The sequence below is a fragment of the Oryctolagus cuniculus genome, chromosome 8, assembly GCF_964237555.1.
Source record: "Oryctolagus cuniculus chromosome 8, mOryCun1.1, whole genome shotgun sequence".
Lineage (NCBI taxonomy): Eukaryota > Metazoa > Chordata > Mammalia > Lagomorpha > Leporidae > Oryctolagus > Oryctolagus cuniculus.
The window spans coordinates 127,074,134-127,082,283 of NC_091439.1; positions in this window are offsets into that span (position 1 = coordinate 127,074,134).

Here is an 8,150-nt window from a genome sequence, read left to right on the forward strand (position 1 = left end):
CGACTGGAACTAGAACCCAGGGTGCTGGTGCCGCAGGCGGAGGATTAGCCTAATGAGCCACGGTGCTGGCCTGAAGAGAAACTTCATGAAGAAGGTCTATTTATTTCTTTGAGAGGCAGACTGACAGTAAGAGAGAGAGGGAGAGTCAGGGAGAGGCAGAGAGAGAGAGAGAGAGATCTTCCAACAACTGATTCACTCTCCAAATGACTGCATCAGCCAGCACTGGTCAGGGGAATCCAGGATCCAGGAACCCCAACCAGGTCTCCCACGTGGGTGACAAGGACCCAAGTACTTGGGCCCTCATGCCATCCCAGATGCATTTGGAGGGAACCAGATTGGAAGCGGAGGAGCCAGGACTGGAATTGGTGCTCTGATATGGGGTATGCACCTCCCAAGTAGCAGCTTAACTCACTGTGCAAAATGCCTGCCCCAAGAAAAACATTGTAAAATCCATTTTCAAAAATTTTTGAGGCCAGATGGAATTTGGTATTCAGAATTGTTTAGATTTTGGAGTAGTTATGTGATGCATCTACCAGTATAACACACCACCTGCAGCTTCTCTTAACTAAAACATTAATGTTTCTATTGAGAAAACACATGAAACTTTATACAAAATAAGAGGTAAAAACTATATATATATATATATGTAAATTTAAAGCATAATTTTCAGTCAAAGAAGTGTTAGTAACACATTTACCCCAAACTTGAGTTTCTAAAGGTGTTTGGGCTTTGGTGGTGCAGGTAAGGGACTTTGTACCTAAAGTTCATTTACCAGTGATTAAGTAATGACTGAAAAGCTGCCAGCCCTGCCGTGTTCCGGTATTATATACATGGCTGTGATGAACTGGAACTACTGTCAAGGGTAGGAATTTGGGACAATACTAAATTCATGACATTGTGCTCTGAGTAGGGAAATATAATCCTGGCCAAAGAAGACTTCTGGTTTCAGAGGATTTACTATGAGGATGGAATAATATTGTTTTACTTGAATGGAACAAACTTTCCTGGATCATTTCCACATGAAAATATATAGCTACAACACAAAACTACAGGACATGACAGAAAATTTATTTTTTCCCATTAAAATGAATAAAAAGCTTCACATGGAATCAAAGACTCCATTTTGGTCTTAAATATTAAACTTTTCTCTTGAATCATGGCTTAGTCCTCATGATTCCTCCTGTGCCCTGGCCAGTACCGCCACATGTGTGGGAATGTGGTTCTGCTTCCCCTCCTAAGGAAACACTGGCCGATACGGTCTGGACTGCAGGCCCTGCGGCGTGGGACAAGGAATGCGAGGATGGCAGTGGGTCTTACACTGCAACTTCTCTCTTGAAAACTTTGTGATCACAGATCATTTAGCTTTTCAGAATTTAACTTTCATCAGCTGTTAATTGAAATTATAAATGAGACTTTAGGATTTTTAAAGGATTATCTGAAACACTCAAACACTCAACATAGAATAGGTCTGTATTAAGTGGTGATGATAATAATAAGTTTGCTATAGCATCAGTAAACCTTATGAGGAGTCTGTGATTGATAAGAGAAGTATATACTTGTGTGTGAGAGAGGCCTGAACTCTCACTTTGTGGAAATGTTATTCTGATTCTTCCATATAAATCATCACATTTTAGCCACTGGAATCTGGTAAGATTGTATTTAATAACCTTTGGTAAAACCACACACACTCTCTGGTTTTACAATATTTCCTACGAAGTCCATAGTCAGGAATTACAACTGAACAAAAGAAAGAAAAGTATTCCGTAGGAAAGATATAACTTGTAAGCAGGGGTCATTCAAAACTCTAGGGGAGCATTAGGCCTTTGACTATAATTACATTAAAATATGTTGTCTCAAAAATGAAAAATAGAATAAATAATAAAAATAGTAAAAATTGAGGCTCTTAGTGAATTTTGACATAGTGTATGAAATTTGACTAACCACATGAAAGTGTGGCTGATGAGTCAAATATAGGAGACTATTTTATTGCAAAGCATCAGCTATGCAAATAAGAAGCCGATAAGCCTCTTAATCTTGTTATTCATTTCTTCAGACCAGTTAAGAAGCAAGTGCAGTCAAGTAATCAGCTTATTCCTCATTTATTTATTTGTTTTCTCACTACTGAGTTCTTATGGGAAATTCTATCCAGGTCATCTTAACACAATTGAAAACAGCTGATAATGAAAAGAATGCTAATTGGTTTCCTCTCTCTCTTATCACTGATCGTCCACAGTTGTAAGGCTTCCACATTCTTCCTCTTGTCCCAGCCAGCCTCTCCGTATAGATAGATGTAGCATTTTTTTAAAGTAATCATCAGTTAGCAAAGAAATGCGTAGCATTGATAAGCTGTATTGAATAGAAGACAGTGCAATGAATTTGGACTAGAAACAGTGTGTTTAAAGTCATTAAATCAAATATTTATTGAGAAATATTTATGAGTAAGCCAAGGACTGAGAATAAAAAGATAAGATTCTGCTTTTGCCCTTTGGGAAAAACACAGTCTTGTAGAGAAAGTATGTAAATAAACAAATACAACACAGAACAATACATGTACCAACAGATTGTAGCTGAAGTAATAAGCATTTAGACAAATCATAAACCAGCTGGGCCCGCAGAGACAGGGTTGTTACACTACACACAGTCTGCTTTGAGACTTCAGAGGCCAAACCAACATTGTCGTAAGTTGACAAGAACAACCTATCAAACCAATCCAAAAAAAAAAAAAAAAAAATCCCGCAAGAAACCTGTCCGGATTAAATTCAACTTTCCATTCCTTTCTCTTTCAGTCAATATCCAAAGCCCAAGTGATCCCTTTAGAAAAATCGTGTAATCAATGGCCAAAGAGAAAAAAATCTGTTCTACAGCCTGGTACTATGTACGTACCCGAGACGACTTCTTGCAATCCCTCCTCTTCCTTTCCCGCCTTGGACAACTGTGCTCCCTAAAAGAAGTTTTCCATGATGTGAAAATTCCTCTGTGACTTGTGTTCGTAACATTCCGTCCAGCTCTGCTAGTGGGGACCCCGATTCTCTTGCAGGACCTCAGGGACACCTGTAGGCCTTTGTCACCTCCATAGAGGATCTCCCCACGTCTTTCTCACTCACCTCATTTACCCACACATTCTCTATGCTTTCTCAATGCCAGTTTACACCAGGGCAGATCCATCATTTTTTCAGACCCAGGGAAATCTATTTCCTAAAAGTGAGGAACGGAAGGTTTCCGTTGGATACACCTTCAGTTCCCGCGATAGAGTGGCCTTTGAGCTCATCCTGTCGGTCTTCCCTCCAGTTCAAAGGGAGGAAGCACTGCCTCACAGCCTGTTGAAGGTTGGGCTTCTCACCTCCCTGATGCAAGCAGTACCAGTTATCGATTTCCTTTTCTGTGGGGATTCGTCAAGAAGTTAATGGAAAATGAAATTAAAAGTTAATTTGGGTGCAGAAGGATTTTGAAAAGCATGTTATTTTTTCATGGCATGCATTTTTCATGAACTTTTTGAAGACACTACCATATTCATAGATCACAACAGAATTTTCCATCAAAATAAATATATCCTTTAATTCCATTCTCCATGAAATTTTTGAATTTCCCTTGTATGTAATCAGTCCTCTTTCTCAAATATTTCTTTTTTATAAACATTGAAAGGATTCTTTTCATCTCACAAACAAGACAAAACAAAATAAAAATAATTTTCCTTGTCTACAATTTTATTTCTGTCATCTTCTCTATCTTCCTTTTCTTAACTTGACAGTCAAGGTACCCAAAATGTATCCATCATCCTCCTACCTCCCCAGTCTTCCTTGTCATCTACTAATTAGCCTTAATTTACTGCGTACTTCAATTTCCCCTAAAACAGCTCTAACATAATCAACAATGGCCTCCATGCCAATGAATCCACAGACCATTTCCTTATTCATTGGCCTACTTTTTTCTGCCTGAGCAGTGCTGACCACTTTGGTTAGAAATTAGTAAGACTAGGTAAAGATGTGGCTCCCGAAGTCAAATGGTCTGGGATGGATTACTGCATCTGCCAATCACTAGCTGAGATTGAAAGCAATTAGCTTAAAAAAAAAGAAAAAAAAAAAAAAAAAAAAAAAAAAAAAAAACAACTTCTGTGTCTCAGTATTTTTTCTCTAGGGAAAAAAAGGGATAAGTAGTACTAACTTTCCAAGTCCATTATAAGAATAAAATGTATAGCATTCTTTGAACATAGACTGGTACCTGCTAACCTCAGTAAATGTTACTATTACATTTATTGCCATACTTCCTCGTTATTGAGTGAGTGTGTTCTTTTGGTTCCCAACTTCACACTCCATTGTTCCTTTTTGCAGACTGACCCCTCCTGACTTTGTGGTTCAGGGATTTGACAAAGTCAACTCAAATAGAGCTTCCTTGGTCATACTAAAACACTCAGGGTTTTGTACATGCAGATTTATTTTTTTGTTTTTGTTCAGCACAGGAGAAGTGGCTGCAAATTAAACTCTACCTCTCAGTGTCTATGATCCACGTATGTCTATAGAATTAGAATGTGAGGTATACTTACTTTCCAAGTGTCCTCAGGGAAGAGGAGGGTATATTGATCAGGAAGCAGTCAGGATATTTGGGTACCCATGAATGAGGATGGAAATCTTGAGTCTGCTTCAAACCTTCTTTGGTGCCTCTTCTACTCACGGTTTATCCCGGCCACCCATATATTGTGTCTAGACATATGGCTAGAGAAATCTAAGTATTTTCAATGGGAATAAGTAAAATATCCAACCTAGAATGAAACCAGCTATACTCCAAAAGATTACAATATTTTCTCAATTATATTGGCATAAACCTGTGGAATATTTGTGGAAATATAAGGAGGGTTAGGGATGGGGGTGGGTAGGGGGCAGCAGGCAGAGGGGAATTCCTGGAACTGGTCTTTCAAGTGTTCCAAGCAACTGGTCTTTCAGGTGGCTGTGGGAGGTGGGGTATGAAGGCGATAGGGTGTGAGACCCAGCATTCAAGGGCAAGGGATACATGCCAGTGTTTACTCTTTTGGGCAGTGAACAAGACTGGCTGAGGCTTATGTCTTTGTTCCATCAGATTTAATGGTAGTTTGAAGAGATAAAAGTTTTCTCTTCGTGTCCTTGTGCCTCTATTTTTTTATGTGTCTCAAGGCCCAGTCCTGTTTTGTATCAGCACCTCAGATAATATTAATATATAGTTTTTTATATATGTTTATTTTCCAAGAATCTCAAAAATGTATCTCACTGGGTTTTCCCCCCATAGGCTTTAGATTTCAGGATTCACAAAACCTCCCTCTGAATCTTTGAGAGAATTCTCAAAGTCAAATGATAATTTCTTTCCGAAAGATGGCTCCTCCATCCCTGGTTTCTCCTGCGTCAGTGGCTAAGCTCTGCGTCTATGTGAGTACGCTTACCCACCTGGGGTAAGCTTTTGACACTTCCTCCACCTCTGTTGCCAACAACAAATCACCAGATCTTGTCATTTTACCATTTAAAAGCTTTCCAAGTCATCCCCTGTCTTTATTTTTACATTTTTCTCATTCCTCCAAGATTTCAGCCCCTGGACCATTACAACATCTGTGTAGAGCATTTGTCAGTATCTCAGACTCGGATTCCCTGACAGCCTCTCTCCAATCATCTTTCTCACACCCCCTTCTCAGTTACTAACTTTTCGGGTCATTCTCTCATGTGTGTAGTTACCAGCACTGCAATTGCTCAAAGCGTTCAGTGTAGACATCTCCAGCTCTCCAGCCCGCACCTCTGTTCTGCCAACTAGAGTTCACTACAGCCACAGCCCTCACCGTGCTGTCCCCACTGTGGCATGTCTGCATGGCGGTCCTGGCACCTCTGCCTGGATCCTTGCTCCCTCTCTTTTCTCTTCATCCTATTTAAATGCCTGGCCAGTCACTATCATTATTCCTTACATATGCTCCGAACCTTACCTTTGCTACTTTTGTGATATGCTTGGCAAATGACAACCTCGATTAATTTTTTCCTAACTTTCTGTTTGCAAGGATAAAGATTATCTCTCCCTTTCACAAAGACTGGTTAACAGTTCATCAATTTTCAAGAGTATTTTTTTTCTCTCCTGGTAGAAAGCTAAACAGTATTTCCTGGCCTATGTTGATTTAAGGTATAGCCTTGATATTGAATCTTGGCTAGTGAAATATAAATAGAAGTGGTACAAATAATTTTCAGGCCTGGTATAAATACATGCCTGGAGTCTTCTGTTTTCTCTCTTCCCCAGTTTTCCATCTGGGAGTCAGTGCCTTGGAGAAATGGGTAGAGTTCTATTTTTTTTTTTTTTTTTTTGACAGGCAGAGTGGACAGTGAGAGAGAGAGACAGAGAGAAAGGTCTTCCTTTGCCGTTGGTTCACCCTCCAATGGCCACTGCAGCCGGTGTGCTGCGGCCAGCGCACCGCGCTGATCCGAAGGCAGGAGCCAGGTGCTTCTCCTGGTCTCCCATGGGGTGCAGGGCACAAGCACCTGGGCCATCCTCCACTGCACTCCCAGGCCACAGCAGAGAGCTGGCCTGGAAGAGGAGCAACCGGGACAGATTCCAGAGCCCCAACCGGGACTAGAACCCGGGGTGCCGGCGCCGCTAGGCGGAGGATTAGCCTAGTGAGCCACGGCGCCGGCCTAAGTTCTATTAACTATGAGCACTGAAGACACAGTTGCACAAGTTAGGCTTCCATTCTCACCACGTCCCATTGCCTATTAGACTTTATATTACTGGAATATAAATTTCTAATGGGTTAGGACATAAAGATTTCAAGGCTTATCTATTACAGCAGATAGCGTCACTGTAACAAATACAACCACTGTAGAACCATGTTTGTGGAAAAAATAGTTATTGGTCTCACCTGTAAATTCACAATGATGAATCTTTAAAATTTTTTTAAAAATTCATTTTGAGAGGCAGAGACAGAGGCACAGAGATAGGAAGACAGGGACAGAGAGAGCTCTATCCATTGGTTCACTCCCCAAGTGCCCTCAACGGCCAGGATTGAAGCCAGGACCCAAGAATGAGGGTGCCAACGTACTGCCACCCAGAATGTGCATGGCTGGAAGCTGGACTCAGGGGCTGGAGGTGGGTATTGAACTGAGACAGCCCAGTGTAGATCATGGGAGTGTTAACCAGCGCCTTAGCCACTAGGCTGAACTCCCTCCCCTAGGCTTATAATGTTAAGTCTTTCCCAGTGTTAACAGTAAAATTCCATAGCATATCCCTGCTCCTCCTCTCCTACACAATAACCTGACTTTTCTCCCTGTCTTCAAAATTCACAACTGGTCAGTCTACAGATCTCATCATTGAGACCTTTAAAATATGTACAGAATTTAGCAAAGTCTTCAGGACCAGGATATCCTTATCTGTTTCTGTTGAAATTGTTTTCTAATGCTTCATTCAGTCTATTCAAATGCAACAGCCAGGGTGGTCCTATCAAAATGCAAGAAAATTATCTCATATCTCAAACCCCTCCATGGTTTGTCTAGTCAGGTATACTCAGGAAAACAAAAACAAGTCTAGATATTTTAGAGGAAGGAGACTGTTACTTAGATGTTAGATGCCTGAAGGAGCAGCCGGGAAGCACAGAGATTGGGAACTGCTGGCAATAGCTGCCACCCATGGACCAGGGAAGGAGAGGGACGGCTAAGGTTAGCAGATCTGCAGGCCAGGAAAAGGGGCTTTGCAGAGCTGGTTCTATACTCCTCTGAGAGGGGGCCACTGCCAGGGTCACACTGACGGCACGAGGGTGCACCATAGTGCTGTGCTGGACACGCCATGAACACTGGGGGCAGGCTTCGATTGGTGCTTCTGGGGCAACGTTGGCGCAGACAAGAGAAACAGGAAGGAAGCCCTCTCTTTTGTCTTTCCCTCTGCGTCACCTGTGGGCAGAAGAAAAAGAAGCTAACTGGCAAGAAAGGTAATTTGTAAAGGTCCGGTGCATGACCCAGTGTCACAGAGCCGCCCTGTTTGGCTACTCACACTCATAAGCACTCTTCTACCTATTTTAACTTCCAGGCAAAAGCAGGAACAACTTCACACTTCTACCTCCCAGGGTGCACCTCTCATTTATATGAATGGAGTCACCCTTTTCCCATATGAAAATGACTCAGAGTCCTAATGAAATCGATGTAGACCCCCTAAAATGTAAT